A 12,017-nucleotide genomic window follows, 5' to 3' on the forward strand; every position below is an offset into this window, starting at 1 on the left:
CCTCTTCAGGTCTCACGGGCCCCTCGGTCCCTTTGCCGCACCTCGCCCACCCCCGGCCATCCCCTCCCTTCTCGACTGAACTCCCTCCCACGTTCTGCTCGGCACAGCACCGCCTCGGAGGGTTGGCCGCTCTCCTGCCTGCCTGGTCCCACCTCCACCTGTCAAGTCCGTCTGCTAAGGGCTGCCCACCACGTGCGCGGCGGAGGAGCCGGCCCAGTAGGGTAGAGAGACACGGCTCCGGAGTGCTTGCCGTCCACTTGAGGCTCCCTAAAATATCCCTTTAAACACCTTTGTCAGGAACAGGCCCAGAATCAAAAATGAAGTTGTGCAGAATTCACATGAAGTTATTGAAATGGCAAGCACGGTATTCACTTTAATTACAATATATATATATATATATATTATTTCGTGAGGTTAATTTGTACTCATAGACTGCATTTTTCAGTCTCATTGGTGAAAGAGTTGTGATCCCTTCCTCATATTACCACGAATTCCTCTTGAACTTCGTTACCATCTAACTACTGCTACCCTTACAGTATTGGACAGGCAAACCAACCTTCCTGCCGGCTGGCTTTACGTACTGCGCATGTGGCCAGGTCATTCTGATGACAAAGGAAGAAATGCAAATCTATTTTTGAGCCCGTTTCTGAGTCAGAAATAATACGTCCTTAACTTAAGGGACTGACTCAGGCAGAAGAGAAAAACATGTCTCTGTATGTGTGTGTCTATAAATATGATAATATATGCATGTACGTATACATAAACACATGCATATATGCATTTTGTTCATCACTCATTCCCGCCCCCCAAGCACATTCTTGTATCTCCAGATTGAGCCTGCTTTGTTGTCTTGTTCATTCTCAAAGAATGCTTCCCTGCCTGCTCCTTCTGTTTCTTTGGTATCCCTATATGCTTTTTTTCAAGTATCAGTTATCACAGGTACCACACTGAAAATGTGTTTTAAGATTAAAACAGGAAGGCAGTGAACCATGGCAAAACAATAACAGAATAAAAATCGTTGGGAAGGGAGTAGATTTGAGGAGAATTAGGTGCAGCTTTCCTTAATATGTCTTTCATAAAACCAAGCAGACTTTACAGGAACGAATTATTCAGTGAGGGAGAATTCACCTGGCAGGTGCAAATGGCTAAGTGCTGAAATAACTAAAATAATGGCGGTTCAAATCCACCCAAGAAGCTTCTAGGACAGTGGTTCTCAACCTTCCTAAGGCCGCAACCCTTTAATACAGTTCCTCATGCTGTGGTGACCCCACCAACCATAAAAATATTTTTGTTGCTACTTCATAACTGTAGTTTTGCTACTGTTATGAATTGAGTGACCCCTGTGAAAAGGTTGTTCGACCCCCAAAGGGGGCAGGACCCACAGGTTGAGAACCCTTGTTCGAGGAAAACAGGCTTGGAGACCTACTGCTGATGTTACATCTTAAAAATTCTATGGAGTAAATGGATTCCCTGCTATCCAGTTGGTGCTGACTCATAGCAACCCTTAGGACCAGGTAGAATTGCCCCTGTGTGTTTCTGTGACTGTAACTGTTCACAAGAGTAAAAATCAACCACCATTCTTCCACAAGTGGCTGCTGATTTACAGTTGCAAACTTTGAGGATCGTAGCCCAATGTGGAACCGCTATGAGACCAGGGTGCCTTATGAAGTGAATAGAAGTGGGTCAGAAAGAAGGAGTTTGTTGAGGCAATGTGAAGAATGTAACCAATGTCAATGATCACTATATTGAAGACAGTGGGCATACACAACTATACATCTCTCCGGAAGTTTTTGAGGTGGTTTGCAATCAATGATAGTAGAAAAATGAGATGGGAGACTGGGATAAAGAGATTAGAGAAATAATTATGCTGGCATGATAATGGGAAAAGAAAGACAGGGGAAATAGTACTGGCACATAGCATGCTTCCACTTAATATAATAACTTATTTTCTTCAAACAAATAAAAACCTATTCACCATTTAAAAAGAAATTAAGAGATGAGAAAACCCTATGGAGCAGTTCTTCTCTGCACACATGAGTCAAAATCGACTTTGTGGTAACAAAGACAGCAGATAAAAGTGCACCATTCAATTATTAGTCCATTGACATCTAGATGGGCCCAGAAGTAACTAAAATTGCCTAGCCCCATGGGAACAGGAACACTATCTTTTATCACTGGACAGAATATTAATTCTCCATTCACATCTGGTTTTCTGTGTTAGAATACATTTTTTAACAAAAACATCACCCACCCACCCCAATTTTTCCTATTGCTGAAAAAGTTCACAAAGGAGAAAGATTATCATACAGCCAAATTCTGGTTTGTTTTTTAATTCATATTATCTAAGAGACTCTTAATTTGGAGATAACATTCTGGTTTCTCTGTTAATTCATGCACATGCTATGATAACATGGACAAAGCTTCCTTCTGCTTTTACATAAGCTCGCCACAAGTCAGAGCTAACGACAAAAATTAACAACAACAACAAAAGATGAATATGAGCAATGCGTATCATATATAGTGCAAAATGATTGGATCCAAACATTGGCTCTGGTATTTGTTAGCAATTTGATCTTGGATAAAGCACTTAAACATTTTGTGCCTCCATTCCTGTTCAATGAAGAGACAATGATGATTACAGTCCCTCCCTTATAAGGAGGAGCCTGGTAGTGCAGTGACTAAGAGCCAAGCTGCTAACCGAAAAGGTTGTCAGTTCAAACTCACTAGTCTCTGCATGGGAGAAAATGTAGCCGTCTGCTTTTGTAAAAGTTACAGCCTTAGAAATCTTATGAGCCAGTTTTACTCTGTCCTAATAGGTTACTATGAATCGGAACCAACTTGATATGACCCTAAGGTTGAACCTTGTCTTGGGCTGAGTTCTCTACTCATATGGTATGAGTAGAACTGTCATGGAAGGTTGTCAGGGGTGAAAATCTTTACAAAACCAGACTGCCACATCTTGCTCCTACAGAGGCCCTACTGGGTTGGAGCCACCACCTTGCAAATAGCAGCTAAGAGCTTAGCATTACACCGCCAGAGCAAAACAAAAACCCCAACCAACACACAAAAACACGCAGAATCCTATGTCACTTTACTAGTCATTCCTATCTAGTGAGTGGGTACATACTACATTTGTTTTCCATATGAAGATTCCCTTTTAAGTTCCAACCTAGACTGAAGCATTAAGAGATGGGAAAACCCTATAAAGCAGTTCTGCTCTGCACACATGAGTCAAAATCGACTTTATGGTAACAAAGACAGCAGATAAACTACTAAGGATAAGTGGAGAATTAATCGTTGTATTCTAGAATGGTATGCCCAGAACTTATATTATCGTGTAGATGTTTTTCAATTTTCAACATAAATTGGGAGTTCTCAGGATGTGAAGAAGTTTATCTAATTAGATGTGAGAAACTATTTCACATCAATATAACCAAGCCAAAATAACTAGTCCAAGAATTTCATTAGGTTCGTTATCATAAGGAGTGGCTACCATTACTGCTCAACATTTAAAACAATCTTTAGGAGTGCCATCTTGAAGTGAGGAGAGCTGTGATCTCAGGGCAGCATCCGAATCAGAGAAAGTATGGAGGATAGTGAGGAATGCTTACTTAACTGATGGCCAGGTTCTGGCACAAAAGATCAGACATACCAATGGCAACTAGGCACACTGGTGACTGATTTTTATCATCATCCTATAGCCTCCCCTATTACTAGGAACAATATCACCATTTCTGGAGCTCATGAGCAATGTTGTACTGAGCCTTGTCTTTACCAATCTGCATTCCTGGGCTCTTACTACATTTTACAGATCTACCCTTTCTGAATCTGCAGGACGATAGCATTAGTTTAGTTTTAGGTAATCACTCTACTGTATTTGCCTAGTACTAGACTTCTTCTAGACTCCCCCATTTTATCACTTCACAATTCAGGAAACAAAAAAATTATTTCTTTCTTTCATTGTTTTGACTATGTCTCCCTTCATTATGTACAAAAATTGAAAACTTTCATCTAATGTTTCAAAATAATTTTTAAAATACCCTTCTTTATAAGTACCTAACGTGTTCTCAAGTGTCTCCTAATGTGTTGCCTAATGTGTGCTGCAGGACTGGGCAGTGTTGCATTCTATTTACAAAGGGTTGCTATGAGTTGGAACCAACTTGATGGCCCCTATCAGCAACAACAACACATGTGCTGGTGAACAATATTGAAAGTACTGCCTAAAGAACAAACAAATTTGTCTTGAAGAAACCCAGTCAGAAGGAAGAGCGAGACCTCATTTCACATACTTTGGACATGTTATCAGAAGAGACTAGTCCCTGGAGAAGGGCATCATGCTTGGTAAAATAGGTTAGTGAAAAAGAGGAAGACCCTCAATGAGATTAATTGAGAAAGTGGCTGAAACAATGGGTGGAAGCACGGCAACAATTGTGAGGATGGAGCGAGATCAGACTGGGTTTCATTCTATTGCACATAGAGTCACTATGAGTTGGAACCAACTTGACGGCACCTAACATCAATAGCATTAACAGTAACAATGTTTGTCATCTCTTCTCCTCAAATCCCTCCTCTTCCTGTAACGGGCATGCATGCTTCATCTGCTTAGAATTAGTCTATTTCTGGAATGTCTCCTTTATAACTATGATTTTTACAATAATCATTGTTGTTATTGTTAGTTGCTATCAAATTGGCTCCAACTTATGGCAACCTTATGAATAATAGGTTAGTTGTTGCCCTATCCTGTGTCATCTTCGTGATTATTTGTATGAGATGCAGAATGCTGGGTCCAGGAATAGATTGTGTCTTTAAGTCAATCTCTTTTGAGATATAAAAGAGATTAAACAATCAAGGAGAGATCAGAGGGGGGTCTATGTGGTAATTACATAATCTGGTGTCAACTTGAGACTATTAAGAGTGAAGGGGTGGAGTTTAGCCTGTCAATCAGGTTGCAGCTTGATGACCTCATTTGGAGGCACTACAGAGATAAATAGCTCACCGGAGGCCAAACACACACAATCTCTGCTACACATTCTTGTTGACAAGCCACATGGAACTATGCTGATAGAGCCAGAGCCCTGGAGATGGAGGAGCCATGTGGAGACCCTGCCAGTGCTAAGATAGTTCCACCGCCACTGGATCCACAAGACCTTCCACCCACTGGCCTGTGATCTTCCTGCATTTGGCATCATTGCATGTGTTCTGTGAGTCTGAAGAGGAATATATAGACCGGTAGTCCATCATATGAACTAACAGTGGACTCATGGACTTGATCTGGACTAGACTGGGATGTTTTCTTAATATACAATTACTCTTTGATATAAAGTTCTCTATTACACACCTTTGAGTGTCTCTGGATTTGTTTCTCTAGTTAACCCTGACTAACACAGTTTACTACCACCAAGATCCCTTGGTGATAGCAGAGCACGTCCTTTGGACCCAGGGTCTTTGTGCTGGGAACCTCGTAGACCCAGGGGCAGATTGATGTCAAAATATATGTAGCTCTCCAAAGAATGTTGGGTTCCAAGATGTTAAAATGATATTTTCACCAGAGTCTACACAGAGAGAAAGCCATTTTCTAGAACTGGGACCCTGAATTTGGAGTTCTAGACTCCTAAAATACAGGAATAAATTTGTTTGTTAAAGCCAACCACTTAGAGTATTTAGCAGCACAACCCAGATAGTAAGTTTGAGTCCATTATTTCAGCTATTGTATTAGTTTATCTTATGCAGGGTTTCCCTCATTGTTGCTGCCTCTCAGTAATTTCTAAAGGAGTTCTGGTGGCACTGCGGATTGATTGTTGGACTGCTAGCTGCAAGGTCAGCAATTCGAACCCACCAGCCACTCTGTGAGAAAAGATACCACTGTCTGTGCCTGTAAAGATTTATAGTCTCAGAAATCCTAAGAAACAGTTCTATGGAAACAGACTGCCATGTTTTCCTCCTGCTGCGTGGCTGGTGCGTTCAGACTCGCGACCTTTCAGGCAGCAGCTGAGTGCTTTAACCATTGCTACTCAGAGCTCCTTAAAACCAACACCAAATAAATAAATAAACAAATGTGCTGCTGTTGGGTCAAATTCCAACTCAGAGTAACCCTAAAAGCAGAGTAAAACTGCTCAGCCTCATCTTTCTTCCATGGATCTGCTGGTGGTTTTACCTGCCAACCAGGTTGTTAGCAACGCAGTACTTAACTCACTGCGCCACCAGGCACCCATAAACCACCACAGCTGTTTACAACTCCTTACCTGTAAAAGCCATCTAGGATAATGTCCTGGAGTTCCCTATGCAGGAACTCCAGTGAGGAAGCCATTTATTTTGAAGAGTTCTAATTTTCTCCCACTGCTTATTATAGATTAGGTGAGGGAGTCTAATTTTTTAATTGTTTTTGTAAAGATAAAGTAAAATGTTGTCATTGGAGGTGCTTGCTGTTCATTTTGACTTGTGGAGAACCCGTGTATACAGGGTAGAATGGTTGAAACCTATCTCCCTGAAATTTCTGCCTGTTTCACCCTGACTTAGTTTTACCCCGTAGCTACACGGAACAGTCTAAGCCAATGGCTCTCAAGCTTCCTAATGCTGCGACCCTTTAATACTGTTCCTCATGTTGTGGTGACCCCCCAACCATAAAATTATTTTCGTTGCTACTTCATAACTGTAATTTTGCTACTGCTATGAATCATAATGTAAATATCTGATATACATTGTTACATATTTTCATCGTTACAAGTTTAACATAATTAAACATAATTAAAGCATAGTGCTTAATCACAAAACAATATGTAATTATATATTGTGAAATATTTATGTGTTTTCTGATGGTCTTAGACGACCCCTGTGAAAGGGTCGTTCAAGCCCTAAGGGATCGTGATCCACAGGTTGAGAACCGCTGGTCTAACCTACCTGAAGAGGAATTCATAGACTGGTATCCGACTTATGGATCTACATGAGATAGATCATCAGCTACCTTTCAAGTCAACTCTGAGTGCAACAGAATAGAACATTGCCCAGTCCTGCGTCGTCATCCTTGTGATCGCCAACACCTTTGAGCCTGTTGTTGCTGCTTTTGTGACAATCTATCTATCGCACCAAGGGTCCAGTTTGTCCTCACTGGCTTTCTCCCTCACCAACATTATGTCCTTCTTCAGTGATTGATCCCTCCCGGTGACATGTCCAAAACACGCCGTTCCGATGCTGTTCTCTGCTGATCTAACCGGTTTTCATTGACTGACTTTCAGAAGTTGATCTCAAGGCCTTTCCTCCCAGCCTGTCTTAGTCTAGAAGTTCCATGGAAACTTACCACCCTTTTCACAAATGCGAGAACAGTGCCGGCTGGCAGAACCGCGTGCTGTGCCCTCTCCGAGGGCAGACGTCCGTGCGCGTGAGTGCCTCTTGAAGATCTGTGAGTGCTCAATAGTTTTCTTTTAAACACTGTGTGGCTTACGGTTGTAACACGTTTTGTCACATTTACCGAAAAATAGTTGCTCTCCGTTTGCTTATGTTGAGTCTGCCTTGTTGTTTGTTTGTTTTTATTTATGACAGATGTATGGGATATGTTTTGTAGTTAAAAAGTTTTAAAGAAATTCTTGAAAAGATTAAAAGATCTCTCCTTCTCCAGGAGGTAAGGGGAAGATTTGGGGGCGGAAAAGGGGAATCGATCACAATATTCTACATATAATGCCCTCCCAGGGGGACAGACAACAGAAAAGTGGGTGAAGGGAGACAGTGGTCAGTGTGAGACATGAAAAAATAATAATAATTTATAAATTATCAAGGGTTCATGAGGGAGGGCGGGTAGAACAGGGAGGGAAAAAATGAGGAGCTGATATCAAGGACTCAAGTGGAAAGACAATGCTTTGAAAATGATGATGGCAACAATTGTACAAATGTGCTTGACACAATGAATGGATATATGGATTGTGATTAGAGTTTTATGAGCCCCCAATTAAACGATTAAAAAACTTAAAAGATCTCATCAAAAGAAAGAAAGAAACTTACCTACCATGGGTGACCTTGGTGGTATTTAAAATATTGGAGGCAGAATTTCCTACCCACAAGTCACCACACTATGCCAAAGTGACTCAGTGACAGGCGATGTAATCTGCATGACAGTCCTTTAATGTCTGAAAGCTGTCATATCTCCCTAAATCTTTTCTTTTGCTCTATACGTACTTGTGGCCTGTGTCCCAATTATGTTCATCTGTGTCTCTGTGCGTCTGCATAGGCTGGAGATGTTTATGCATGGCATTTTTAAAAGCAGCTTGTTCGTGCAGTACTTTAGATTTTGTTTAGGAGTGGCTTGTCTCTGCACTATTGTTATATTACATCTTTAAAGGTCTACAAAGTGCCAAATACTGTTCTATTTACAGGTTGACACTTTAAAAGATTTTTTAAAAGATGAGGACGAGAAGAATGATTCTTATCTGGCTACTATAGAAAAAGTCATCCACTTTGAAGATAAAGAGATGGATTAAATGACCTCTTGTTGTTTCTTTTAGCCCCAAGAGTCTATGATTCAATCTTACATTGATTTCAAAACTTTATAAATTATTAAAAGACTATTTCAAACAATTGGCAAAGTGCTACATAACCATTGCTACATAGTAGCAATGAGAAAGTCTATTCATTTTAAATTAATAAATTAGTACTCACTTCCTTTGCAGTGGTAATAATGAAATAGCTGACTGTACAATCCATTTAAAATGCAGCCTAGCACTAACTATCCTGTGGTAGACCTGGGCCTAGTTTACAATTTATGTGAAATTGGGTTTGTATCAGTTATTGATTTGCTGCATAACAAACCATTCCAAAACCTAGTGGCCTAAAATCACAATGCTTTAATATTTCTTGCCACTTTATGGGTTGTCTGGCTAGTTCATCGGCTGCTATCACCTAACCACTCATGTTACTGCTTTTGACTGGAAGGTCAACTGGGCTGGAAGGAACAAGATGGCCTCATTCAGGTAGTGCTGTTGGAGTGACTCCGTTCTTCGTGTGGCTTCTCATCCTACAGTACAATAGACTAAGAGTGCTCACAGCCCAATGCTCTCAGATGTCACAAGGACCAGAAGCTGCAAGTCCCCTTGAGGCCTAGAATCCCAAACTCTCCCAGCCTCAATTCCATCACATTCTACTCGTCAAAGTGAGCCCCAGGGACAGTCTAGATTCATAGGAAGTTGGACAGGAGAACAGTAAAACAGCATGGCATGCTTTCTGGCTACCCCATGGTTCTAGCCTGTTCTTCTAAGTAGCTACCTACATATTATGGCCTGATGCTCATCATAAAAGCCTGGATCTTCAAATCAGAAGGTACCCAGGCCAATCTTCTTCATATAGAATACATTTCTTCTCCCCACCCAAGCTCTCTTTCTCTGTCCATTCTAGGGGCTGTTCTAGGTGGCTCATCACGCCACTGTGCCTTTGCTGATCTTATGCTGTCTCCTGTCTTGAAAAATCAGCACCCTCTCACTTGATTTCCTTCTTTTGACTGAAGTCTACCATTCAAGTGTAAATGTTTGTATATATTAAGTGTACTGCTGGGTCAATTACACAAATTAAACACATGCATGCCAACAGCACCCAGGTCAAAAGAGGTACCAGCACCCCACAAGTCCTCTCGTGACTCTTCCAATCTCTATCTATTCCCAAGCCCCACAGTACAGATTCATGGTGGCACTTCATGGAAATGGCATATGTACTCTTTTATGTCTGGCTTTTTCACCCACTAGTACAAGTGTATGATACAGTCATATTCTGGTTGCTGTATCATTTTCCATTAGATGAAGACACATTATAGTTTATGAATTCATTCTACTTTTGAGAGGAAATGGCATAGGGGTCACCTCCTCTGGGCCCCAAGATTGGTTTCCACACGGCAAGGGTCCGACGTGTCTCCACTTTCCACCCTTCTTAATCCTGTGTTAACACTCCCTGTTCCTCCCATGGAGGGACTCACGTACTTCCCCAACACTGCACTTTTTATCTGGGTTGTAGAATTCATGGCAATGGCCACACAGAACTCAGAGGAAGTTTATTGAGGAAGTTAACAGGCTACCATTCAGGTGAGGAAGGCTCGGGATACATTTGTTCAGTCAGGTAGTTTCTTCTCTGCTTTGCCCGTAGGCAGGCCTCTCTCTGGTCCTCAGTCTCTTGACCTGGCTTCTGCCACCCTTAAGCCGTGTTACAATCCTCTTTTAGGGCTGCTAATAAGTGCCTAAAGGGCATGCCACTCCACTGTAAGGCTCTACCCAGAGACACTCAACTCCAGCTCCCTCAGTTCAGAGACATCCATTTGACAAGCAAGCTTCCTGCCCTAAAGCGCTCAGCTTTCCTTCCTCAGCGGCCGGGAATTCTACTGTTCTGTCACTGCTCTGGCTCCTGGTTCTGCTGTTGCTGCTTCTTTGCCACTCCTCTGTTGTCAAAGCTGTCTCCTGGATCAAGGAGGTTCCAGGCACCGTTATCTCATGGTCCGAAGATATACTCCATTCCTGGCTCTTCTCTGTCTCTTGCTGGTAGTGAAATTCCCCTTCTGCTTCTGAGATGGCTCATTTTACATCCAGGTGAATGACAATCACAATTAACCCACCTATCTCTCATCACCATTTATCTGTTAGTCTCTTGTACTGTAGTGGCTTGCGTGTTGCTGTGTTGCTGGAAGCTATGCCACTGATATTTCAAATGTCAGCAGGGTCACACAAAGTGAACGGGTTTCAGCGGAGCTTCCAGACTAAGAACAGACAAGAAAGAAGGACTCCACTCCCCATTTCAAAGGAAAGAGCCCCTGAAAATCTTACGCTTAGTTTCGAAACCATGTCAGATACTGGAGGCCTAAAGAAGGGACGTAGGACATTATCAGAGATGGTGCTCGAGGATGAGACCCTCATGTCCAAGGGTATTCAAAATGTGACTGAGGAGGAACTGACTTCTTGGAGTGGAGTCGACCATGGTGGTGTGAGTCAGGTATAGCCTGTGGGGTGGAGCCTTCTGGATCTTCATTTACTGATGGACTGCTAAAAGGAGAAGGGAGGATGGAAAGAATACACAGAGTCACTGTACCGAAAAAGAAGTAACTGACAGTCCACCATTTCAGGAGGCAGCATATAAACAAGAGCCAATGGTGCAGGAGGAAGAAGTTCAAGCTGCACTGAATGCATGAGCCAAACACAAGGCTGCAGAAGTTAATGGAATACCCATTGGAATGTTTCAGCAAGCTGAAGAAGCACTAATCTGTGCCAGGAAATTTGGAAGACAACCACTTGGCCAACTGACTGAAGAGATCCATATCTGTGCCCATTCCAAAGAAAGGTGATCCAACAGAATGCTCAAACTATAAAATGATATCACTGATATTGCAAGCAAGTGCATTTTTGCTGAGGCTCATCCAGCAAGAGTTGCAGCAGTGCATTGACAGGGAACTACGAGAAGTTCAGGCCAAGTCCACCTGGAACAAGGGATATCATTGCTGATGTCAGATGGATCTTGGTTCAAAGCAGAGAATACCAGAAACATGCAAAGGCATTTAATTATGTGTACCATAATAAATTTGCATAATCTTGAGAAGATTGGGAGTTCCAGGACACTTCATTGTGCTCATGAGGAACTTGTACATGGATCAAGAGGCAGTTGTGTGAACAGAACAAGGACATACTGCATGCTCTAAATCAGGAAAGGTATATGTCAGGGTTGTAGCCTATCACCATACTTATTCAACCTGAAAAAAATCAGAGAAGCTGGATTATATGGAGAAGAATGTGGCATCGGATTGGAGGAAGACTTACTAACAACCTGTCATGTGTAGATGATGCTTGCTGAAAGTGAGGGGGACTTGAAGCACTTGATGATGAAGTTCAAGGATTGTAACTGTCAGTATGGATTACAACTCAATACAAAGAGCCAGTTCCTAGAGAAGGACATTTGTAAAGTGGAAGGGCAGCGAAAAAGAGGAAGGCCCTCAACTAGATTAATTGACACAATGGCTGCAACATGGGCTCAGGCTTAGAAACAATTGTGAGGCTGGCACAGGA

Source organism: Echinops telfairi, unplaced genomic scaffold (assembly GCF_000313985.2).
Source record: "Echinops telfairi isolate 266 unplaced genomic scaffold, ASM31398v2 ScPeMD7_7424;HRSCAF=8462, whole genome shotgun sequence".
Classification (NCBI taxonomy): Eukaryota; Metazoa; Chordata; class Mammalia; order Afrosoricida; family Tenrecidae; genus Echinops; species Echinops telfairi.